At 37.1% G+C, this 27194-nt stretch overlaps 1 long non-coding RNA gene across 2 annotated transcripts; it reads left to right on the top strand.

Moving 5' to 3' along the window:
* Window positions 1-2697: 2697 nt before the first annotated feature.
* LOC129620608 (uncharacterized) lies at window positions 2698-14757 on the top strand. Of its 2 annotated transcripts, XR_008698596.1 has the most exons (4): window positions 2698-3570; window positions 12070-12356; window positions 14297-14367; window positions 14480-14757. It is a non-coding gene; the product is annotated as an uncharacterized LOC129620608 (long non-coding RNA). The 2 variants fall into 2 exon arrangements; XR_008698597.1 differs by lacking the exons at window positions 2698-3570; window positions 12070-12356 and adding an exon at window positions 13166-13241.
* The last annotated feature ends 12437 nt before the right edge of the window (window positions 14758-27194 follow it).

Raw genomic sequence — 27194 nt, 5'->3', positions numbered from 1 at the left:
TGAATGAAACCTTTTTTAACTGTGTCCTCTGTTTAATTTCCTTACTCCTTAGCTTGAAATTCATGATATGTCTCTTTCTTCCCATGTTTAGGCCAAATTCCACATCCATATTTTCCCTCTTCATTGGTCTCACCACCTTAATTGTCTTACTTATTCAGCAAAACTATTTTCCAGATAATGTTTAGACCCAGAAATACTAATAGGTTTCAATCTGTTCTCCCAAGGTGCACAAAGCCCAGAGGAAGAGACAAAGGAGTAATGATTCCACCATTTTGTTAAAAACTCTATCACAGAAATATGTCCTACATATTAGGGAAGTACAGGAGACAAAAATGCCTAAATGTGCTAGAGGATGGGTTAAGGTTAGAAGAGATAAGAACAAGGGAGGTAAAAATGCAGCCAAGTTTTAGAAATTTAGATATGGGTTCATTAAAAAAAAAACAAAAAACAAACTAATCAACAATGAAAGTGTCGGTCGCTCAGTCATGTCTGACTCTTTGGGACCCCATGGACTGTAACTCTCCAGGCTCCTCTGTCCATGGGATTTCCCAGGCAAGAATACTGGAATGGATAGCCATTGCCTTCTCCAGGGGATCTTCCTGCCCTAGGGATTGAATCCTTATCTCCCTCATTATGGGCAGAGTCTTTACTTTCTGAGCCGCCAACATTAAGAGTGCACCAATGACAGTTAACTGCCAAGAGGGGTGATCTTGCATGAAACTGCAGGGCACAGCAGGGGAAGCAGAACTATTTGGGAAGTAGTTTGGTAAAGCTGAAGCACAAAGACTCAGAAAAATAGACTGTACCTGGATTTCTAAAAGACTTTTATGTTCTTCTGAGGAGGTTAGGTTCTATTTTGTAGAAAATTAGGAATTTAAGGCAGGATTTGTGTTTTAGAAGATCAATCTGGCTAGAAGTTCTGTGAAAGCTGAATTGGCAGAGAAAGAGATGGAGCAGGGAAAATAGCTATGAAGCAATGTAAATAGTAAAAACCAGAAATGACTACTAAACCAAGGTAAAGACAGTCTGAATGTGGAGGAGAGGATGAGTTTAAACGTTTTCTAGGAAGCAGAGTGAAAACAATTTAGAGACAGGTAAGTTTGGTTGGTTTCTGAATTTCTGCATCTTTTTGTGAGTCTTATAGAGAAATTAGACACAGGCACCCACACAAATACACACACAACACACCAAAGATAATATGCCTCTGAAAATATGTTGTGTGTATACCTTGCAGTAAAATTTCCTAAGCAAATTGCACCATTAAATGTGTTTAACCATTTACGAATCTTTTATTAATATTTAATTAGTATGTTATTAATAGAACATGAGGCAAGAAAGTTGCATGGCAATTTTCAGAAAATTTGTGATTACATACAAGTTTTATACCCCTCAAGAAAATGGCCAAGATCTATTAGCTTTTTGAGAAGAATTTGTTTATATATGAAATTTTAGTCTAGTCATTTGCTAAATTGGAGTACAATTTAATATTTTTTCTTTCTTTTCATTGTGGTGTTAGTCTGTTTTGATTTTTAATGGTTTTATTAATTATCAAATATTTCTGAAATTATATTTATAATGAAGTAAAAAGAGTAATAACTGAGGATCCTTGTATTCCCATACCCCATTCTAGAAATAGACTATGACCAACACTTTGAAGACCTTGTGTTCGCCTCACTTATCTAACAACCTTCACTCTACCCAGCCCACTCATAAATAATACAAATTTGATTATATGGAGTTAATTATCTCCTTAGCTTTTTTCCAGTATAATCAATATTCTCAGATTCTTAATCTATAGTGATCATTTTATACATAAATTAAATCCTACCTATGTATTCTTGGTGATTTTTATCTTTCACCAGAAAATATATTTCTGAAATTAATCCATGCTGATGTATATAGCGGTGCTCAATCTTTGATATAGAGTGCATGCATGTGTGCTAAGATGCTTCAGTCATGTCCAACTCTTTGTGATCCTACAGACCTTGGCCCATAAGGCTCCTCTGCCCATGGGATTCTCCAGGCAAGAATACTGAGTGGGTTGCCTTTTCCTTTTCCAGGGTATGTTCCTGACCCAGGCATTGAACCCAGGTCTCCTGCATTGCAGGCGGATTCTTTACCACTGAGCCACCAGGGAAGCCCTCTGTGAGAGTATACCGTGCCCAATTTACTGAACAGAGGCACAGAGGCAATGCTAGAGAAATATCAGGTGAATGAAAGAGTGCTTTACCCTGCTTTGTTTCCTATTAGGGCCAATCTGATAAACTTATTTGGGTTAACTTGTTCAGGCTGATAAAAAGGTGATCATGTTCAGCTAATGAGTGCCTGAGTGTTAAGTCAGTGCCTGACCCTTTGCCACCCCACGGACTGTAGCCTGCCAGACTCCTCTGTCCATAGGATTCTCCAGGCAAGAATACTGGAGTAGGTTGCTATGCCCTTTTCCAGGGGATCTTTCTGACCCATGGATTGAACCTGCTTCTCCTTACAGCTCCTGCATTGCAGGTAGATTCTTTACCACTGAGCCATCAGCGAAGCCACATTCAGCTGATAGTTAAATATTTAACAGAGACTCAAAACGTTTTTTACAAAGTTTCCTGTGTAAATGCTAAGGAATTTTAGATCCTAAGGCCTAAGGGCTTCCCAGGAGACGCAGTGCTAAAGAATCTACAGGAGACCCTGCTTGCATACCTGGGCTGGGAAGATTTCCTGGAGAAGGAAATGGCAACCCACTGCAGTATTCTTGTCTGGAAAATTCCATGGACAGAGGAGCCTGGTGGGCTACAGTCCATGGGTCACAGTCAGACATGACTGAGCAGACATGCACATATTAGACCTAAAGGGCAACTAGGAATAAGAATTATACTTAAATTCAGCATAGTCTTAAGAACTATTTATTTAGGCTGTGCTGGGTCTTAGTTGCAGCATGTGAGATCTTTGTTGCATTATGTGGAGATCTTTAGTGGCAGCACACACATTCTCTAGTTGTGACTCAAGGGCTCCAGAGTACATGGGCTTCGGTAGGATTTACTTTAATCATTCCTTAAATAAATTTTAACACATACTAAAGAGAGGTACTCTGCCTTAATGGGAAGACATTGACAACAAATATAATAAATAACAAAAGTACATAATATTTTAGAATGTGTTAAGCGCATGGAAAACTATTTAGAGCAAATGAGAGTTCAAGAAAGCAAAAGAAAGAAAAATTAAAAATTCATTCATTTATTCATTCAGTCACTCAGCCAGCACTTCCCAAGCATCAGTGTTGTCCTTAGCATTTGGAATATAGTCTCAGTAGACATGCCCTGCTTAATCTAGTTAACACATGTGAACAACAGGAAGAGCCAAACTCTTGTTTTGTAAATACCCAATAAAAATGGGTTTAGTCTGCTACTGGGATTCCAATAGCAACTAGCAATTCAGGGAAGGATTCAGAGATGAGAAAATTTTACCTGAGATCTTAAGAACTGGTTGAGAATTAATCAGTAAAAAGGAAAGAAAGGACAATCCAAATGGCAGAAACAGCTTACGAAACATAATGGAGATTTTAAAGAGGATAACAATTCAGAGGTAAAAAGTTTGTTGTTTATAATTACAACAGAAAACAAACTAGGGAATGTGTGGTGGGGTCTGGTATAGGAAGTGGGAGTCGCTCTGCCTGAGATGAACCTGGAAAGGAATCTATCTTCCCAACACATGTTAAGAGTATACCTGTGGCGGATTCATTTTGATGTTTGGCAAAACTAATACAATTATGTAAAGTTTAAAAATAAAATAAAAAAAAAAAAAAAAGAAACCAAAAAAAAAAATAGTATATGAAAGCTTTACAAGTGAAATATTAAGAGGAAGAACTCATTTAAAGTCAGTAAGCAGGTAATTAAAAACAAAAGTAATAAATATTTGTGTATTGTCTGAAAAAAAAAAAAAAAAGAGTTTCTACATATACTGAACGCATTTGTATGCTGCCCTGTAGTTTGATCATAGGAAATAGAGGCTTTAAAGTACTACAGAACAAAGCAGTATACTTTTGTTTTTACCGTGGGTGTGCTTGGCTTTAACTTAGAATACAAAAATCCAAAGCTACAAACAGATAAAATAGGATGTGATTATTTTGTGAATACAGGGATGCCTAACTTTATAAAAGGATTTACACTCTTTGTTCTCAAATACAAAAGTACTGCCTGAGCTTGCCAACTCTCCGGATGTCAGGAATCTCCCATAAAGGATGGGGTAACTTCTTGCAAGCTCCCGATTCTTCAATAGAACTATTTTTATTCCTGCTTTGTTTCTAAAGTTAAAGTTCTACATCTACAGAACTTAAGACCAATTCTATAGACGACACAAATGTGTATTTCCAATGTGCGTCTAGTAAATATTGTGAGTTTAGCTTCCAACTTTCCCTTCCCTTATCCATAAACAAACTGAAGGCAAAAAGGGAAAGGAGTCATTCACGTAACCCCCATGAGGTCAGATCAGAACACCCCAGAGACAGGCCTGGAGAAGTGAGAAACAAAGCTCATGGTGGAGATGAGGGTTCACAAGTTTATAGGGAATACAAATGGGGCCACTGGCACAGTGTAATAATTGGTGCCAAAGATTCCTAGTAATGAAGGGAATTTGGGATACAGGGAAAGCAAGGATAATAATATGATTGTCTTGACTTTCCTGGTTGGTACAAATGGAAGAATCACAAACTTATAATGGGCATATGTATCTGGAAGATAAACTTCCCAAATTCCTTAATATAGTGATGTTTCATGAAAACATAATGTTGTTAGTCAGTCTTTGTCAGTTGTTATTCTTTCCTGTTTGAACTTTTAGAGAACTATAGTACTTTGTTAAATTTAAAAATAACACAAAAGTTTTGGGAATGACCTCTTCCATGTACCCTTATGACCACATCTCTTCAAAATACTAGTATTAAATCCCTTAATTTATTAAAGGCTCAAAAATGTAATGTTTGAGTTGATAGATATTAATACTTTAAAAGTAACATTTAAAGGGTAACATTAATAAGGGTTCAAATATGTAAGCCATTTACCTCACTAACCAACCAGATCACCTGTTTTTTCATATGTTAAAATATGTGTGTGCTTCTTAAATGAAAAATGCAAAGAAATAGAGGAAAACAATAGAATGGGAAAAAATTGATCTCTTCAAGAAAATTGGACATATCAAGGGAACATTTCATGCAAGGATGGGCACAATAAAGACAAGAAAGGTAAAGATCTAACAGAAGCAAGAGAGATTAAGGAGGGGTGGCAAGAATACACAAAAAAACTATACAAGAATGTTCTTAATGACCTGGATAACCATGATGGTGTGGTCATGTAAGAACTCTATACTTAGAACTGAAAAGCATCGAGAGGCATTGAAAGAATATTTAAATAAACAGAAATAAACCATTTTCAAGAATTGGAAGGCTCAAACCTGATAAAATGTTCATTTTCCACAAACTGATCAATGTAGTTAATAAAATCTCAATCAAATTTACAGCAGCATTTTTTTGTTATTGTTTATGACCTGATTATAAAATTCATATAGAAAAGTGAAGGATTTAGAATTGTCAAAACAATCTTGAAAAAAGAACAAAGTTCAAGGATGTACACTACCTGATTTCAAGACTTAGAATATAGCTACAGTAATCATGATAGCATTGTATTGATATAAAGGTAAGCTTACAGAGCAATGGAAACAAAATATAGTTTCCATTAACATACCATACATATATACATAATATACATATACATAATATATACATATATACATAACATACCGTACATACCATGAGGGCTTCCCTCGTGGCTCAGCTGGTAAAGAATCTGCCCACAATGCTGGAGACCTGAGTTTGATCCCTGGGTTGGGAAGATCTCCTGAAGAAGGGAATGGCTGCCCACTCCAGTATTCTGGCCTGGAGAATGCCATGGACTGTATAGTCCATGGGGTCGCAAAGAGTCAGACACAACTGAGCGACTTTCACTTCACTTTACTTGACTTTACCACACATTTATGTCAAATAATTTTTCAAAGAAATATCAATTCCGTTCCATGAATTAAAAAGTCTTTCCAACAAATGTGCTAAAACAATTGAATATCTTTATAGAAATTAATTAATTTCAATCCAATATCACAATATACACAAAATTTAATTCAGAATGAACAACAGACCTACATGAAAAAAGAAAATTCAAGAGTAAACCTTTATATCCCTGGGGTAAGCAAAAATTTATGAGATAAGATATAAAAAGCATTGTCTGTGAAATAAAAAGACAGATAACAGTCTTTACCAACATTAATAACTTCTTATCTTCAAATAACATTATCAAGAAAATGAAAGGATGATCCATTGAGAAAAAAATATTTGTGATACATTTATCTGACAAAGGACTCATATCCAAATCATATAAAGAATCACTATAATGCACTAATAAAAATTTAACCAACCCAATAAAATATGTGCATTTTCTTGGACACCTACATAAGGAAATATTCCCAACAACAACAAAAACCTCTGTTTCTTTTAACTATTATCAAGACAATCTGAGCTCCAGTTTTTTATCATAATTATTTTTGGTGATAACAACCCAATGATAGTACTCAATCAGGATGTTCTGAAGTGGAGGCAGAGAAGCCCCATGAATATAGGCAATAAGGTTTTAATGGGTTCTACTACCCTTGCACATACCCAACCCATTACAGAGTTATCATTTAGCTTTATGGCATCACAATCATATAAATGCTAACTGTAGGACTTCATACTCTTTCCTGTACCCTGGAATTTTCCTAAGGGTATCCATTAAAAAGCAGTCTGATCTAAAAAACCCAACAGAATTGTGAGAGAATTTTATGTTGATGTAACTGAATAGATTGACAAAAATACAATCTCTTTATTGGATTAAGAAATAAAGATGTGTAGAACTGTTATTGAATTGATATTAGTATATTAGTATAAACATTAAATATAATCAGAATGTAATTATTTAATTCCTGTTAGACGGCAGCCCACCAGGCTCCCCTGTCCCTGGGATTCTCCAGGCAAGAACACTGGAGTGGGTTGTCATTTCCTTCTCCAATGCATGAAAGTGAAAAAATAAAGTGAAGTCACTCAGTCGTGTCCAATTCCTAGCAACCCCATGGACTGCAGCCCACCAGGGATTTTCCATCCGTCCATGGGATTTTCCAGGCAAGAGTACTGGAGTGGGTTGCCATTGCCTTCTCCATTATACAAGTAAGTGATGTCTATTTAGGCAAGCCTCTTAAGTCTTAATTCATGATTATACAATCCTAAGAAATAAGTTCTTATTATTTTTCTTAGCAGAAAAAAGCTATAAATAGGCACAACTCATACTATGCAAAATACTGCCCTCAAGTTTATAAACCAAAGTATTACAATTGAATCAACTTTATTTCCTTCAGTCATTTAAATTTGGCCCTATATTTTTTCTGATTATAAAAGTAATATGTACTCATAAGAAAAAATGGGGTATACAAAAGTATATACTTTTTTTCTTTCAATATGAAGATAACAAATTATTTGGTTTGTTTTCTATGTATTTTTAAGGCTCTGGAATTTTTCACATAACACTGTAATTACCTGTTTCTTGCAAACTCAGAAAAACTTGCTTGTAAAAATTTCTTAACCAAGGGCTTTTTATAGCTACATATATAATAAGAATTTCCAGTTTTCTCTACTCCTAGGACTTCCTGGTATACTTGTATACAACTATACATTAAGTTGTTGTGTAAAGTTAAAATCTGTCCCCTTTGTTTTTAATACTTTATTTTTAAAATAATTTTCTTTTTAATAATTATATTTCCCAAAAATATCCTTTTAAGAAAAATCTACAAATTTTTATCTATCCACACTTTTTTCTATTTAGTAATTTCTAACTGGTTTTTCCTGCTTTCCTTGGGGCTGCCTTCTTTAAAACTTTCTAACTTCATAAAAATGCTTATTTCATTTATTTTATCTTTCTTAAATGACAGCACCTAAGAATATGTTTACCTTTGAGTGTGTATTTTTAACTATCCCAGAAATTTTGATACATACTATTCTCAATCCAATTATGTTCTAAATACTTTTTAATTGCATTTCTATTCCCTCTTTAAGTAAATTGGTATCTAATGGAATCTTAATTAATTTTTAGTTTTGTTTATTCTTGGACAAAAGATGTAATCTTGCCCATCCAGTTTCCATTTTTCAGAAAGTTGAGGTTTTTGAATGGCTTTAGATATGAATAATTTTATAACCATTCCTCAGGCATTTGACAAAATATATATTTTCTATCTGTGAGTATACAGTGATATTACTCATAAGTGTCTGTGCATAATCACTTTGTGTCTTGATTAGTCATAGTGTGATAGTACTAAGCAAAGGCACTTTACTGTAATTGTTTTTTATGTCAAATTATTTCTAATATTTTTTGCTATAATTTGTCTTCATGGAGATTTATTACTGTTATCCTTTTATAATGGATTTTATCAGTAGAATTTTCCACTGTCTTGTTCAATATCTTTTTCCCCTTGAGTTCCATTTTGATATTATTATTGTGACTTCTACCTCCATCTCTTTCTTTCTTTTTTGCATTTGCTGTTAACAGAGGAGTTTAACTCACATATAAATGTCATAATATACTTAATCTCAGTTTTAAAACTTCTTTTTTTTTTTTTTTTTGCTTACTACCTACTCTTTACTTCTGCCTTTAAATTTGTAAACTTTGCTTAATTGGCTTTTCTTTTTAGTTTGCTAGGTAGAAATCTTATTTTTAATTTCTTGGAAGTTGTCAAGTTTTTCGCATATTTTAATAATTTATTTTTTGAAGTTAATTGCTTAGAAATATGCATTTAAAATAAATGTATTTAAACTGAAACCCAAATGATGCTACACATAATTGGAGTAGGGCACAGCATAATGAATGAATTTCCAGTTTTCTCTACTCCTAGGACTTCCTTAATACTTCCTTAATACTTCTCAGTGAAAAATTGAAAAAAGTAACTATTTACTATTGGTCTATGACTTGTTAATAGAAACACTTGTTATAATTGCAGCTGTCAGAGAAGGAAAAAAATCTGAATCAAAATGATGATTTTCTTGCCACTATTTTCCCACCAAAATGTTATGACCTCCTCCTTTAGATCATGTTGCAAAAGCACCAATCTTTACAACTCATGCATTTAAAATATATTTAATAATTTCTGTTATGCTTAGAGACTAGAGAACTAATCAGATATGGTTCCTGCCATTATGAAACATACAGCCTCATTGGAGAAATAGATAATAAATAAGTGAAAAAGGAACACACACACACATACACACCCCTCCTGTCTTTTGATTGTTTTTCAGGTATATTTTAATGAGATGAGAAGAGACCTCATATATTAAGTAATATATATCAGTAAGCCCATATATTAACATGGAAGTTCTTTCTTCAATGATGCTTTATTTTCATTGCTTTACTTTTCAATGAATTATGATCCTTAATATATTCACTTGAAATTTCCCCTATCAGAATTTCTGCTAACAATACTTTTTCTTTCACAGAGAATGATACATCTGAAAGGGACCTTAGAAATCTTTTAGGCCCAGGATGTTAAACATAGGCACACTCGTACGTCCTTTGTTCATGAGACACTGGCAATCAATCTTAATGCATGCTTATTTTGGTTTTTTTTTTAATTTACTACTGGATATAGGCCAAAAATCACTTTCATCATACCATTCTAGTTTGTATTAACCACTTAAAGCTTTTTAATGAGACTTGTTTGAAAAATTCTTACCTCAAAGTAAATAAACTTGTTAACTAAAATTTAAAAAAAATTAGTAGTAAATCCATAAGAACGCCCTTAAATAACAATTTTGTAAGACAGAGTTTTTAAATAGGGATTTATTTGAAAGTGAGGTAAGTTAAAATGTCATGCTGCTCATTCTTAGCCCTATGCCTCTTCCAGACAATTTTTACAACTGTTACTGGAGATGTTGAACTAGAACTGTGGCATTAGAACATCATACCCTACCTACCTTATCTCAGAACAACACTGCTTCTGGGGAGTGCAGATCCTTTCTCCGATTTTTTCTTTGACAATTCACCCTCCATTTCTCATACTATTAAGGATTACACTCTGGTATATCTACATGACAATGCAAAAACTCATGTAGCCATTGAAGGCTTATTTAAGAATAGACATTGCACAGTCTAGAATTTTATTATTTACTCAGTAAATATTAATTATCTTCCATGTGCTAGGCAATGTGCTAGGCTCTTGAGGTACATCATTAAACAGAAACTGAAAAGGATTCAGACTGCTGTTGAGCTTTCTAGTTGGACACAGCAGAGACAGAGAGATAATAAAAAGCAGTAAATTATGTTGTATATTAGAAAGTGGTTTTTGCTCTAAAAAACAGTAGAGTAGAAGAGGGAGGTTGGGAATACTGAGGATGGTGGTGGGGTACAGTTTTAAATAAGACATTATGGAGAAGGTGAAATTTAAGCAAATATTTGAAAGGGGTTAAGAGACTTTGTGTACATACAGCTAAGGGAAAGATGTTCCAGGCATAAGGAACAGTAGTGTTTGAAGAACAGCAAGGATGCCAATGTGCCTAGAACAGAGGGAACAAGAAAGAGAGCAATAGCAGAAGATGGAACAGGCAGTAAAGGAGAGGAGGGACAGATAATTTAGGGTATGTTTGCACAGACAACCAAAATGGTATACACTCAAAAAAAGACAGATATTAAATACGTCACTGTAGTTAGTATATGCATTAAGTGTATTTAGTAGGTTTTAAACCAAAGGACAATAGGAATTGATGCCCTACAGGAATCCCCTCTCACTCTTAAGCCCTTAAAATTTTATCCTCGTCATTGCTTTAATTAAATGAGTTCTACTTGTGAAATTTCCTTTTCCCTAATCTTTGCAAACTACGTTAACCTTATGCAACACTTTTCTAAATGCAACCTACATAACACATTTTCATATCCAGGGTTTGTGTTTTTTGACATCAAACATAATTACCTGTGAAGTATCTTGTGATATTTCTGCAAAATAAATTATATTACAGTGCGTTTTGGGCTCCATTTACTACCTAAAACAATTGATTTGAGTCCACTGCATCCTTGGCATAATTATGTGAACTGAAATGGATGTCATTAAAAATGCTAAAGTGCCTCATGCATACCCTTCAGGCTTCTCTAGTAGTGTTGAAATGAGCTAATGATTTCATGCAAACTCAGCCAGCAACCTAAGTGTCTCTGTACATCTGCATTCATTGCAAGAAGAGTGAGTCTCAGCTCTCAGGGAGGCAGCATTATGCCTGGAAATTCAACATGAGGAAGACACAGCCTTCCTCCCAATCCCCATTGTTCTAGTAACAGCCGTGCTTCAGCCATGTTCCAGGGCACACAGCGTCCAACCACATCATGGACAGCTCCTGGGTGGCACAGTGACTGCCCAGCACTATGGAGGATACACTAAGATAAGGCAGCTCTCATATTTTTAGCTTTTGTATTATAGCTTATAAATTTCAAAACATACTTATGGCTTTACCCAGAAAAGTTACACAATATGCTGCCTTTTGTTTTTTTAATTGGAAATAACTGGAGAGTCAAAGTTTACATATGTTAAATAGACAGTTATCAAGTTCCAAACTCTGTGCTGCTGCTGCTGCTGCTAAGTCGCTTCAGTCGTGTCCAACTCTGTGCGACCCCATAGACGGAAGCCTACCAGGCTCCCCCGTCCCTGGGATTCTCCAGGCAAGAACACTGGAGTGGGTCGCCATTTCCTTCTCCAATGCATGAAAGTGAAAAGTGAAAGTGAAGTCGCTCAGTCGTGTCCGACTCTTAGCGACCCCATGGACTGCAGCCTACCAGGCTCCTCCGTCCATGGGATTTTCCAGGCAAGAGTACTGGAGTGGGGTGCCATTGCCTTCTCCGTCCAAACTCTGTAGCCCCCACTATAATTGCTCTTATCAGGTGGAGTCAGCCTAGGTAGTTTTAGATCCTGATTCTACTACTTTCTAAATCTAAGACTGGATAATTTACTGAAACTCCTTGTGTTCAATCTTCTCATCTATAGGTTTGGTCCAACTAGAAACTAGCAAGCCTAATGCAAGGAGAGTCTTAATAAGTGCTTGCATATTAGGGCTTGTCATCTTGGAACAGCCTTGCTTAGAAGCCAGCCATCATGCTGTAAGGATGCCCAGGCTAGACAACAAAATTATGAAAGGCCAGAAGAAGGAAGGCACTAGAGGCTGAAAGGTCACAGTGGATGTTCCAGACACAGCATATCTTCCAGCCGAGTATACCCACCTGAATGACCTCAGCTACACTATGCAGAACAGAAAAACCATGCGATTGATCTCAGTAAGTTCACAGAACTATGAGAAATAATAAAATGCTGCTGTTTTCAGCTAATAAATTTTGGAGTGATTTGTTAGCAACAAGAGATGATTGAAATAATTAATGTATTCTTCTTTTAATGTGATATTTAAATTTTTAGTTTAGATTTGACCTTTGCAATATACTTTATTTATTATACTGGTTCAGATAATAGCAAGTCAAGGAGATAAACAGAAAGTCTGTAACTGGTCCTGAGAATGATACAAGAATTTGATGTAATGAAGTGAAGAAAAAAACAAATTATTTCGATCTGACAATATAATTTCTCTTAGGCCCAGAATTGCACTTGTTTAAAAAAAGAAAATCCTTTGGTAAGTATATCAAGTAGGATTATGTTTGGCAGCATGTAATAGAAAAACACATGCAACATAATAATGGTGGCTTAAAAAGATAGATGTTTATTTCTCTTGAGTTCATAAACAAAACCAAGACAGTCTAGAGCTGATATGGTATCCTCTGTTTTTCTGAAAATTAGACTCCTGTATCCTGACGCTCTGCCATCTAAATGTATTGACTCATTGTCTATGATAGGTGCTCAGCCCCTACAATTCAAGTCTGTATTTCAGTTAGTGTGGGGGGTGAGGAGGAAGAAAAAGAAAAAGTATACACATAGCCACAAGGAATGAAGAGAAATGTAGTCTTTTACATTGTTACACAGTATGTCACCTGAAGACTTCAATGGTCAATAGCTCTTCTTAAAGACTATCTGATTCAAATTACTTTGTATGTATCTTATCTGTATGTGTGTGTGTTTGGTGAAAAGACTGAGAATCATATATGGGAAGATGTGGATGGCAGAGTGACACCAATATGAGAGAAGATCCTAGAAGTGTAGGTGACCAACACAATGTAAGCCTCCTGGAGTTTTGTGAATAAATTTTGGGAAGGACTTTATACCTCAACAGATTTGCAAACAGAGATTCAAGCAATCATTTCTTTCTTTACTTTTTATTGTATAAGTTTTTAAAACATGCACAAGATTAGAAGTAATGATATAATACAAATGTTAGTCGCTCAGTCGTGCCCGACTCTTTTGTGACCCCATGGACTGCAGCCCACTAGGCTCCTCTGTCCCTGGGACTTTCCAGGCAAGGATACTGGAGTGGGTTGCTATTTCCTTCTCCAAATTATATAATGAACCCCCTACAAATCCATCATCAAATTCAATAATTTCAAGACATGGCTAATCTTGTTTCATTTACACATCACTGACTTTTCCCCCCTCCCAACACTGGATTATTTTGAAGCAAATAACAGATATCATATCAGAGGCTAATGTTTTCTCAATCACAAAGGATCAAAGACTCTGAAAGCATCTGGATTAAATGTGGAAAAATGTAAAGTCAATGATTGTAGTCAAAGGGCAGAGTTGGCCAGCATTGAGAAAAAATAGTGGCTAGTAAGAGTAGTTTAGAACTGAATAAAAAATGATATATATGAGGAACTTTAGGGTGATTAGGCCTCCCAACTGGTGCAGTAGTAAAGAATCCACCTGCCAATGCAGGAGACACAAAAGATGCAGGTTTGATCCCTGGGTCAGGAAGATCTCCTAGAGTAGGAAATGGCAACTCATTCCAGTATTCTTACCTGGAAAATTCCATGGACAGAGAAGCCTGGTGGGCTATAGTCTATGGGGTCACAAAGAGTCAGACACAATTAAGTGACTGAGCACACACATTAGGGTGCTTAAGTAACTAATACAAGAACAGGCAATGGATTTGTGAAATAATGAAAAAGACATACAGAAAGAGAGGAGAAAATGATTCAGATACAGAACACTCAAAGAGTTGCCAACTGGATAGCAAACCAGGACCTAGAGGATGAAGATGAAAGGGAAAAGTGAAGATGTCAATGGTAAACATATTTGGTATTTGCCTAATATCCATCTTTTTCTTGAGTAACAGAACTTAATAGTATTCAGGCAGCAATGAGTCCTGCTGAAAGTGACATTTCCCAGCTTCTTCTGTCACACAAAGTAAGTGAAATTCATCTAGTAGAACTTGGGAAAGATTCTTTAAAGAAGACATTCACCTGCATGGGCTTACTTTTTACCCTTTTTGCCCTTTATCCTTTTCCCTCTGCCTCAGGTACATAAAGGAGAAGGGATTACTGGAGTCCCAACAGACATCATCAGCTAAGAGGCAGTGCAGAGATGTTGGAGCTTGCATTCCTGATGACTGTGGGGCCAACACATTGGCTGTGGCCTGCTGAACTCTGCACTCTGATAGAGGAGAGACAAATGAAAACCACTTTTGAGGGGAAGCAGATATTTGTGTCCAATTCACCCAAGACTAATTCATATAGGTACAGTGAAAGAAATAGAGTAAAAAGTCTTTGAAGGAAGAATGGTAATTTTTATTGAGCAAAGCAAAATGAATAAACCGTTTTCCATTGATCAGGAGATGTTGCTGTTGTGTAGACAGTGTCTCTCCCAATTTAATTTTTAGATGAAAAAGGTTAAGCATCAAACATTTCTTGCACAGAAGTTCTTCAAAGCTGAGCCAGAATCAAAGATTCAATGGTGTTATCTATTATTACTTATTAATTATTACTATCAGTACTAACCTCTTAAAGCTTGACAACACTTTGTCAATTTCACAGCACTTTCATATAAATTACCTTATATCCCTTCATGCATTTAATATTTTTGAGCTCTTAATATGTGCAAATCATTGTAGTAGCCAAGAATGGGGGATAAAGCACTGAATGGAATCATTGTATCAAGTGAGGCAAAAAAAATATTAATAGTTACCATTTATTGATAGAGTATTCTGTATGAGATATTGTGTGAAACATTTTACAGATATTTTCTCATGTAATTTCAAGACAACTTTATGGGGTGATTAGTGTTATCCCTCTATTCTAGGGTGAGAATTAGTTTAGAGAAATTAAAAACTTACCAAGTTAACTAATAAGCAGAGGAACTGAAATCCAAATCATGGACATTCAAATCATGAACTATCTGACTCTCTCAAGTCTCCAGTTAATTTTAATTCAAAATGGAAAATATTATACATCCAAAAAGGATGTAAAAAATGGTGCAAGTAAGAGCTTAGAGATTTATAAAGTATATGTAAAGGGTTTGTGTTCTATTTCTACAGAAGAAGAAACTAAATCTCAGATAACTTAGTGATTTACCTGACTTGCTTTATTTGTCCCTTATGTTTCAATACAAGTCATACAAATTATCATCTATCCTCCCCTTCCCCTTTCATTTCACCCTCTATAAATCCAAGTGCCAGAAATTGGAAACGACATGAAAGGGGCAAAGAATATTCATCTACTGCTGGCAAAAGGGCTGTGAATGACAGGGGAATACTAGTTCAAAAGAAAGAACAGTCTTCAGCTTAATCCAATCTACTATTTGTATGATAAATAGTAGCATGCTATGATAAATAGTAGCATGTAATCTCCGGGAGTTGGTAATGGACAGGGAAGCCTGGCGTGCTGCAGTCTATGGGGTCGCCAAGAGCTGGACACGACTGACCGACTGAACTGAACTGACCGAAACACTCTGTGTTTCTGTGTGACAATGGGAATTCCCCCTGGAGGAGATTTATGCTCTGCAACCAAATCTTAGAAGAGTCACATTATTCTCTTTTCTTCTGTATGGAGCAAGGCATCAGCCCTAGGCCAGCAGTGAGAGATCAAATCTAACTTTAGCCTTGTTTTAAGTGAAAACATTTTAGTTACTTCTAATAAAAATTGAGGTGGGGAGGGGTAGTGGGTCAGGGGAAAGCTGAAGAACAGGAAAATGCACAAGCAACAGAAAAGCCAAACAGGTTTGTCTGATTGAAAAAAATAAACATATGGGTACCCAGTTAAATCTGAATTTTAGATAAACAATAACTATTAAGAATAAGCATGTCTCCATATCCCAAACATTGATGACTCACAACAGGTTGAAAAATAGACATTTTATTGTCTCAAATATTGCATGGCACAGTGATTCATACTTAAAATTATTATTTTTATCTGAAATTCAAGTTTAGTTGGGTTATTTTATCTGGTAGCCCTAGTTAAACAAGAAAAAAAAAAGCAGATAGAAAAATCTAGTTCTTAATTTCAGCTAGTAGGGTCTCACAGAGTTTGAAAGACTGGGCCACATTTTTTGTTTATTTGTTCTGAGATTCCAAATATGGCAAAATATGAGAAAAAGTTTACAAAGTTTATGGAGAGTTTATGTATATTTTTCATTTTACAGATTAACACATCTAACTCAATGAAAATATACTTTTGCTATTCACTAGAAAATTACAGAATATATATTTTTAAACCATTATACATTTTAGGGACTATAAATATGGATAATGGGAAACAAATTTAAAATTTCAAGTTTCTTTTTTTTAAATTATGAAAGTATGATAACACATTTACAGGGGACTTGGAAATACAGAGCAAAGTTATATATACTTCCAGTATATATTACAATTATTTTAAGTAGATAAATTAAGATTTTTAGTTGGTGGTTCAATAATAAAAACTTCAAAAATTATTAGAATAAATAGATTTATAAAAGTATATCTCAGTTATTGCTTGCATTTATTGTTTGGAAGTAATGACAACACCTAAAATGGAAGACTTTTCTATAATATTATGTGTGTGCCCAGACATGTCCAACTCTCTGCAAACCCATGGACTATATAGCCCACCAGGCTCCTCTTTCCATGGGATTCTTCAGGCAAGATTACTGGAGTGGGTTGCCATTTCCTCCTCCAGGGGATTTTCTTGACCCAGGGATCAAACCAGGATCTCTGGTGTCTCCTGCATTGGCAGGAGTTACCCACCTGGTAAGTCCCTATAATATTGTGCTAGGGATCAAATGCCCCTCTCCTCTCCCAAATGATTGGCTCTGCCAGCCACAGAAGAGGGGCCTGAACAACTGTTTGGAAGATCTTTCTTCTATTTCATTTCCAGGTATAGAAATTATTTCTAGAGTTGGGGATTGTATTCATTTTCTTTGGCTGCTAAAACAAATTACCACAAACTTGGTGGCTTGAAACAACACACATTTATTTTCATACAGTTTTAGAGGCTAAATTCAAAATCCCTTTCCCAGGCTGAAATCATCGTGCAGGCAGGTCCATGCTGCTTCAAGAGGCTCTTGGGGAGAATCCCTCTCTCGCTTCCTCTAGCACTGGTGGCACTCGTAGGCTTGTGGCTGTATTACTCGAATCCTGGCCTCTAGTCCTACTGCCTCCTCCTCCTCTGTGCTGAACGTCTCTCTGGCTCCCCCTTATAAGGACATGTGATTTCATTTAGGGCCCACCTTGACAATCCAGGCTAATCTGCCCTCAAGATCCTTAACTAGCCACATGTGCAAAGCCCATTGTTTGCCACATAAGGTAACATTCACAAATTTCAGAGATTAGGATATGGATGTCTCTGGGAGTCGTTATTCAGTCTGCCACAGGGACTGAGGGGATGCCTTGCATGGATCAAGGTCCCTGAAGAACGGAAATCAGCTTGTTGGTAGCCTTACCCAGGAGTCAGTTTAGGTGAGGTTGTCCTTTTAGACTAGACAGATCCGCAATCCAACCTTGAAGCCTTTGCTGTCTCACACACCTGAAATCATGAGCCTGAATTGGGTCCCTCACATATTTCAAATACCAGTTACGGGGGGGGGGGGCATGATACCCCAAAGAAAGCAGTTCTGGTGGTGTCGGAGCCAATCATATGCCACTGATAATGTAAAATTCTTCTCATTTCATTACTGTCTTTCTTTTCCTGCTATGAAACTAAGTGTAGAAAAATAAATACTCATTATTTTAAAATATTTGCTAACATTTATTAGGAGCAAGGGACTGTGGAAAGTCACATAGCAGGGTGATTAGACAGCAGCTTCTAAATAGATTGTCAGGAATCTAATCCTTGCTTCATTCATTACTATCTATGTGACCCTGCTTCTTCTGTCCCTCTGTTTTCCATTTATAAAATAGTCTCCATATGGTTGTTGGGTTGTTGAGCATTAAATGAGATTATATATATATACACATATATATATGTCAAGTACTCAGAACAATAACTAGTTGTTACATGCTGTCTCTAATAAATGTTAGTTAATATTTATTTCAATGAAGAAACCAAAGAAATAAGAATCCTTGTGTAAGACACAAGGATAGCTGAGGCAAAATATACACCAAAAGAATTTTAAGTGTAAGAGTTAAGATAATAAGTACTATATGCAGTCTGAGCTTAGATAATTTTTTTTGTTTTTTGCTTTGAACTTAAGGGGGTTAAGAGTTACAGAAGAGGGTATGAAAAGGGTAAATTTTTCTCTTTGGAGGAGAGCTGGTTGGGCAGGTTGTAGATCCGGTAGGTAGCTTTAGGATGTAGCACTGGACAGTCAGGACAGGCTGAATAGTCAGGGCAGGATGGTAATATAAGAACATCAGCCCAGGCAGCTTATGCTAGTCTGCAGAGACACTGAGCCTCAGTTCAAACACTTAGCAATTCAAGCTTAATGACCATCACCAAGGTAGAAAAAGTAGGAAATACCTACAAATGAGGTTTTAATTATTACATTAAGGAATGCATGAAAAATCACCCAAATAAAATGCAAAAAGCTTTGTTTTCTACATGACCTGTTAGTTGGGATACTGGCAAGTATGCAATTCCACACTTCATTCCTTTAAATACTGAGCATATAGTACATAGTGGAGACTATACAAGAAGCTGCTGAGAAAGTTACCAGCATGACAAAGTTCTGCCTAGAGAAAGTTATGGGCCAGTAACAGAGGCAGGTGAAGGCAGAACACCAAATGGGTGGTAAGCACTATCATGGAACTAGGAATAGTGCTGAGGGAGCCCTTGGAAAGAAATCTCTATGCAGAATAGGGAGAAGTGAATATAAAAATCTTTTTATAACAACAGCTAAAAGAAAGGGGAGGGGTCAGTAGAAAATGGTATTTTGGGTTTGGATTGGGTAAAAAAAATTGTTCAGGCATTTTGCTGGGCGTTTTGCATTTGGAAAAAGCTGGGCTGACAGTCCATCCCCAACGCCCAGTGAATAGCTGCTAGGTAATTACTAGGTGACACACGGGAACAAACGTCTACGATATTAAAAGTGACAAATGGCACATCAAAAATTACATCCTTATATATAGTACTCAATGCCTAACCCATCGCATTAACAACATCAAAATGATGGGTCCTGTGTCCACCAGGGGCTGGGGAACATAGGCGAGGACCTAAAGGTCAGCCAGCCGCCATGCTACCCAGAGCTGGACCCGGTCTCCTCTTGGAGACGGTGGGGTTCTCCGAGTCGAGGTGGGGGCTCGGGCAGGGGAAGTTCGGAGCCGCCGGAGCGGCAGAAGCACGTGGGCTTGAGGGGGTGGGAGGACGCAGACGGAGGAGTAACGGGTGGAAGTGTCAAAGAGGAAGGAGTGGAGGGCCGCTGAGGTGACAGGGTGTGGTCTGTGGGGGAGCAGGCGGACCGGGGGAGGAGGGCAGCGAGACCCACCGGGGCTGAGGAGACAGTGGGGAGCGTGCCTGCGTCGCTCGGTGCGGGGACAGCGAGGAGCGCGCGCGGGGCCGAGGGGCGAGGGGAGTTTCCCGTGCTCGCCAAGTGGAGCCCAGCTCGGAGCTGCGCCAGCGCCTTCAGCCCTGGGCCCGCGGTGCCTGACACCTGCCGAGTCCGAAGCGGGAGTCCGCCCCCGAGTAAGTCTCGCCTTTTCTCTCAATTCTTCTCGGCCGCCTCAGCCTCTTTTATCTGTGGAGCTCTGAGCTCCCGTTGCGGGGTGCCGCGCGAAAAGCGGACCAGAGAGCTCCGCCGGCGTCCAGGGATGCTCCAGCCTCTGAGTGCGCCCCGGCCGGCACCGGGACCCGGCCGCAAAGCCCCGCCGCCGGGTGGCCCTGCGCAGCGCAGACGGAGGCGGTGGCAGAGTTGTTGGCACGGATGCGACCCGTCTTTTGTGTCCTGCCCGATCCCAGAGCCGGGCCAGGCCGGGGAGGGAGCGGGGGTGGGGAAGGAGCGGAAGCCACTTTATGGCTCCTGGCCCCACCTCTTGCCCCCACCCCAAATCCTTCGGGATTTCAGCCTGCCGCGGACTCGGGCGCAAGTGAGTGCCTACGCGCCCTTGCTGGGCCAGTTGGATTCGGGTGGGCAGCGGCCGGACCACCATGCCGCCCCCTTTTTTGGTTTTCTTTTTTAGATACAGCATCGTTAACAGCGGGTGTTGAGAGGGAGGCTGACTGGGTGCTCACGGGAGTCCGGGTGTGGGATCCACCTACCTTCTTGCTTTTCTCTGGTTCTGGAAGGGAAAGGACGGGCCGCTGAAAGCCCCGAAGCTCGAGCGTCCCGCGCTGGCGGGCTCGCGCGCGGCTGGCGAGCAGGCGTTCGCTGGGTGGGTCCCTTGTCTGGCTCATTGTTCGCGATTACTGTTCTTGGGGCCGGGCTGAGCGACAGACGCCGCTCAAGGGGCCATACATACAAGTGACGACTTGGAGGAGTGAGGTCAAGGGTGCCTGGAGGAAAGGGCTTACTAGTTTGGAAGCAGACTTCTAGGAGCTGGGAGGGCAACAGTAGTCGTCAGTGAAAACAGCTGCTGAGTGTGAAACTTAGATCTGACTCTAATTCACGGCGACAGCCTAGCGAATTAAACCTTCAGAAACACAGCGCGGTATTTCCCCATTGAATTTGTTTACAGAGTAAGGAAAATGGAGTTTTAAGTGTTATTGGCAACTGGCTGCTTTCTGTTGCTAGCACCTGTTTATCTTCAAAGGTTTTTGGGCGGGTGTTTTTTTTTTTTTCCCCACCCTTTCCCCTTTCCCCCTCTTTTGGGGGATTGTGTGTTTATCATTCTGTCTGTGCCTTCAGCTGGTCGAGTTGCATGGTTTCGGGAAAAGAAACAGTTTTTAGGGAAGTGCAATTCCCACTTTACAAAGGGCCAAGCGCTGGTGTAGACTTTGCTCCCCCACTCTAGCCGCATGCTGACATTCATGGAGGCAGACATGTGCACCCAGAGTCAAAGGGAACCAGCTATCCCTAATTGGAGATGCCAAAACATAACTAATGTATGCTCATTTTGTTGAAAAGGAGGACACTCGTTTCCCCAATTCCCTAAATTGCAGTGATACCTGATAGACATCAGGTATATCCTGATGTCTGTTCCCTAGCCCACTACAAAGGAAGATGCATTTTCCTGAGAAGGATGTTTCTTTTTAAGCTGATCCAACAAGAGAGAGTTTTAAAAATTATATATATGTATATGTGTATATATGTGTGTACGTGTGTATATATGTGTATGTGTATATATTTCTGTAAATCTCAATAGTTACTAGCACACTTACTTAACTGCGCTAGTTATATTTACTTTGACTTGCCTGATGGACTTGCTAAGTGCATCAGTCTGCTGAAATCTGGAATTCCAGACCCCAGGAGAAATAATATGAGTACCTCTCTCTGACCATAGTCTGATTCCACAGGGGAAACCCTTGCAGTAGTGTTACTTAGGGTAATGAAAGCTGTGTAAAATTTATTCTAAGGAGGGAAGCAAGAGTTAGGCAGAAGAAAATAAAAATGGAAGGCCTGAGTAGGCATCCCAATCACACTCATAGTTCCACAAATATATATGTGGAAAGTATAGTGTGTTCTCTTTCTCCTTTTATCACTCTTAGTATTTAGATCCTTATTGCTTTTTATCACAGTTTTTGTGTCTTTCGTTAGTGAGGGATTGACTTTGAAAAAAAGCTTATATATTTTCAGTCTGTCATTATTTTAGATTTTAAATATCCATAGTGTTCATTGAATACACAGACTTATCTTTTATACAGTTCTATTGTTTGTTTCTGTGCATGCCATGTCCAGCTTAGTATGGGACCACATGAGCGATGAATCAACCAGGTTCTAATGAAGATTAAAATATGAAAGGTATCCACAGCTATGTATAAAATGTATACTCATTTAACCAGCTTCCCACATGACCAGTTTTAGCTACTTGCTTGTTCATCTTCTGAAGTCTCCAGACTCCAAATTCTTACCCAGATTGATTGCTACACTAAATCTTGATTGTACAAAGAACAGAACTTAATTATTTTGGCCTCATTTATCAGTCAGCAATGTTTAGTGTTGCCAGTTTAATTATATCATTGAAATATGCATGACTTTAAAGTATGTTGAGAAATTGAGAAAGGTCCTTTTAAACTTGTTTCTTCATAAAAAAAAAAGTCCTTGTGAAGCCATAATTTCACTGCTGTGAGGCCCTCTAGCCATTTGTGTTTATGGAGTTTACTCTTCCACATGAAGAAAGAACCATTGTTTTGTTGTCTAGGAGCTGAAGGAAGATGGAAAGTGAGAAAAGAAAATCAAGCACTTTAGAATGCTATTATTTTCTCTACTTGGGAAAATGTTATTTTAAGTAAATAGTGATTATTTTCTTAAAGATATACTAAAACCTTATTACAGGATCCCGAGGAAAAGAAATTTTCAGGATAGAAATGCTGGCTGTTACTAAATACTCATAAAAGATTGGTGCATACAAGCACATGCATTTTTGAACCAATCTCATAAGACATTTTCTTCTTCCAATAGAATTTTGAAATCTTTTTAAGTCATTGTTATTAAAACATTGAAATCTCATCAAAATCTATATTTAAATATACTGTCTTTTTGCAAGTGCTTTAATTGTAATAGCCTGTTTGTTGAGATTAAAAAGAACATCATTGATGTCATGGTGTGCTTTGCATTTTAAAATAGTAGCTAATGAATTACAAACATTCATTACCCCACAACCACTTGCTGAAATTTCTCAGGACCCCCAAATAGAGAATTATTTGTGCTATATACTTACTATCATTCAGACCCCTTCTGAGTTCTTGTTGATCCCCTTTTCTTCTTCAAAATTAAGTGCCTTTTAAATTAATACCCTGTTGGTTCTGAATCTTTTGTTATTTTTCTGTGTCATAAGTTTATCTGTAAATATCTTCAGCATTGTCTGGTTAGGGAATTTGCTGTTGAAAATGTGGGAATTAAGCTTAACACAGAGAGCGCAGGTTTCACCTCAATAAAATTCATTGAGGAATACTTCTTTGACCTTTAAAAGTCCAAGCTTTGAAGCACAAAATTTACATTTGGGTAATTCAGGTACTAACTTCACATATGGTAAGGCAAACAGTAGAAGTAATAGAGTATCACAGTGCCTTTGCTTTGTTGCATTTCAATGATGACTTTAATTCCATTCATTTTCTTCATACTAAGTAATGAAAACTACCCACTGCTTTCTTATGGTTTTTTCTTTCTTTCTTTTTGGGCCAGGAGTGGGTATCAGTGGGAGGGGAGGGAGCACTGTTCTATTTATGTAACAATGAAAGTTGTCAATGCTTATTTTGGAAAAGTTTTATTTAAAAAGTTCAGTTTCTTCTGTGAGTTGTGCTTATTCAGTGTTTACTGAGGAAGATGGTTTGACACTCAATTTTCATAACCAGATGCAACCAGAAACAGATTGGTTAAGTGATTCAAATTAGTGCATTTAGATCTTAAATTTAGTTTTCCTTCCCATAAACTAATATGAAGAAAAGTATTCCACTAGGTTTTATTTTTAATAATCAATATTCATTTAGATTATCTTGAAAATGGAGATAAACAGGATTAACAAAAATGTAAACATTTATGAAATGAAGATCTAAAGGACTGCAAATTAATGATTGTATATACTTTTAACATGTAGTTTTCCCCCCTGATAAATTAGTATTTTTAATCTTAGGGGTGATGTGAATTTCTTAACTGATCACACTTTCTCTTTGACCACTAAAAAGCTCAGAGCCAATCAGAGATCTAATTTATCGATCATATACGGCTCTACAGAATGCACTTGTGTGTTATCTTTCTGAATGACCTTATCTTGTTTTACTTACATATTTTCTTTGTCAAGATGTCTTTTTTTTCATTGTGGAAGGAGACAGACCATCAAAATTAATTTGAATAAGTGTTTAGAAATACAATTAAGTCTGTAAATATCATTAAGGTCTAACATTGCAAATGCTGAGGGAATGTCAGGGAAACGATTTCTGATCTAAAGATACTTATGATCTAGCTGGATATAGAAGCCATAAACACATAACAGACTAGCTAATAATGATTCAATGTATATACACACATCTGTTGCATTAAATTGAAAACCTAGACCTTATCTTTAATGATTCTCAGCTTCCACTTTCTAGAAAACACTATTAATAGGACCAACTGGTAAAGCAAAGTAACCAAATATTTTCATTAAAAAGAATTCCCCTCTGGGTATACTAAGCTCCAGATAGTCTGAGGATGATGTGAAGATGAAAATAAATATTGAAAAGTCATTGCGAATCTGTGGTAATGGACTGGAGACTTCCAGACATTTCTCTTCCCTTTCTCTTCTTTCTCACTCTCCTACTGGCTTTTCTCCTTGCTCCCCAGTCAGCCAGTAGCTTGACCTGATTGACAAGTGTGACAATTCCAAGTGTCAAGCTAAACCCCACCAGACTCCTCGGTTTATGAAATTTCTTGCTATGTAAATACAATATTTGTTTTAAGTACCATAGGTACTTAAATACAGTAGTTAAGTTTAAGTGCCCACTGGTTGTTTCCCTTTGTGCTTGAATCAACAACCATTTTCAGCTTTTAGAAGGGACCACCCGCAAAACCGTTCTTTTTCACTATAGAAAAACTCAGGGAAAGAAAAAAAAAAAAAGTAAACCTGTGGTGGGGGGGTGTAGGGAAAGAACTAAATTATTGACCCAGGGTGACATATTTATGACTAAGACTACAAACTCTGAATTAAACTTCCAAATTTAACCAGCTACCTCTGGGTATAAATCTGATTTTCATCTTCTCTATCTCCCACATACACACCATTTTTTTCAGACATCTCAATTATAGTTAGTGTTAAAAATAATTTAAAGTCTAAAACACAGATCTGTTGTCTTGAACTGAAGCAAACTATCAGACTATGATAAATACTGATCATTTAAACTTGGCCTTTTAAAAAAAGCACATTGGGTGCAATAAAATACATGTAGTACACTTACTGTGCTTCCACTTATGATATAAATAGTGCAGGGAGCTTTAAAATTTTCATGAAATTAATGTTTCACTGACATGCAAATTAACTACTGACATCTAAGGTGCATGCCATGTGATGGTTCCTAATTGGCAAGTGAACCTCAGAGGGTTATTTATAGATTACATTGCAACAAAGTGCTGGAGTAAATTCTCATTGTGCAGTTCAATTCAAATTGATGTTTTAGCTTTGATTCTCTTTACTTTTTTCACATCCTTTTTGATCTCTAAAAACTCTCAGAAATAAGCTACCTAAGGTGCTAAATATATAATTAATAACATTTGGGCAAAGAATTTGTCTTCAGATTATTCTTAAGAGATTTGGAGACCAGTTAAGTATCCCTCACTGGTTTGTTCAGGCATGAATAACTCTTGGGGCTGTGAATTTGAACTCAAAAGATTTGGTAACATTCATTTCCATCCAGAGCGCATAGGATAAATGTTCTCATAGAAAAAGTCAAGAAGAAACTTGAATATTTATCAAATGAATTAATTTTTTAAGAATAGCTGCCTTTAAAGATCTAAGTGGAAATTCTATTTTATTCTCTAATGGCAATTAACGTTTCTTTTTTATCTGTACTTTTCATTACATTTTGTGTATGGGGAATGCAGTAAGAGAATTAGAATGTATCTGCAATTCCAATGTTATGTTATTAGGTCAAAATTTGGCTTTTATTTATACCATGTCTTTGTCTGCCTTAAGTTAGAAGGACCAAATAAAAATGAAAAAGTAAATTCTTCATTTATTCTGCATATTTCTATTCATTATGGATTTTTGTACACAATTCAATATGGCAAAGTTATATAAGCTATAAATCTACCTACAAAGATAAGTTTGCAATTTATTAACTTTCAGACATCTTCTTCATTCTGTGCTCAACCTGGAATGTTCTACTTTTCCTACCCATTTGTGAAATGCCTATCTTTTTGTAATGATTTACTTAGAAGACCCTTTCTCTTTGAAGGCATCCCTGCCATTGCATTTGAATTTGGCATTTTGGGGGGCAGGTATGTGTATATGTGAGTATGTTTTACAGTCTTATTGTAAAGCTGAAAATGTTTAGAAAATATAAAGAATTTTATTAAAATATAGTATTATTATGGTTATTACTATCATTACAATGCTAAAGAGACAAACTAGATATTAGATCTAAGCTATGTGTGAAAGTTAATACTTATCTTTTTTTAACACTTTTGATTAGTAGTTGAAAAATTTGATCTTAGGCCTGTTGCTTGTCATTGACAAAATCTTCACTAGTCTTCTATGGTGTGGTGTGGTTATGATCAAGGCAACTTCTTTTCTTGCTGATGAAGGCTATCAAAAAATGTATCCCTTAATTACAAACATTTACTTTCATTAATAAACATTGAATGAGGATTTATTGTGTATCATATATTGTGCATCATATGACATGGGAAATGAGCATAAAAACAACCAATAAAGAGGTCCTTCCCTGAAAGAATTGAGTCAAATGGAGACTAAAAATAATGAGTTAATGTGGTAAAATAAGTTATACAGATCATCAAGGGCTATTTGGGGAGCTATAAGGACAGGAGCTGTGAGACAGGTGTGTCTCAATTTGAGTGGAAGGGGAGTGGTCTAGGAAAGTTTAGTAGGGGATTTGAAGCAAAAAGGACAAGTACAACTCTAGCAGCTGAAGAAGCAGTAGATGGGGATCTCTGGCACAGAGCTACTGGAGAAAAGAACAGTGAGACTTACATGGGAAACCCAGCATTTCCATTAGACTTAAGACCAGTTTAGTAGTCTA

Source organism: Bubalus kerabau, chromosome 10, assembly GCF_029407905.1.
Source record: "Bubalus kerabau isolate K-KA32 ecotype Philippines breed swamp buffalo chromosome 10, PCC_UOA_SB_1v2, whole genome shotgun sequence".
Classification (NCBI taxonomy): domain Eukaryota; kingdom Metazoa; phylum Chordata; class Mammalia; order Artiodactyla; family Bovidae; genus Bubalus; species Bubalus kerabau.
The sequence above is the reverse complement of the archived record's forward strand: the minus strand, read 5'-3'. Positions and strand labels throughout refer to the sequence as shown.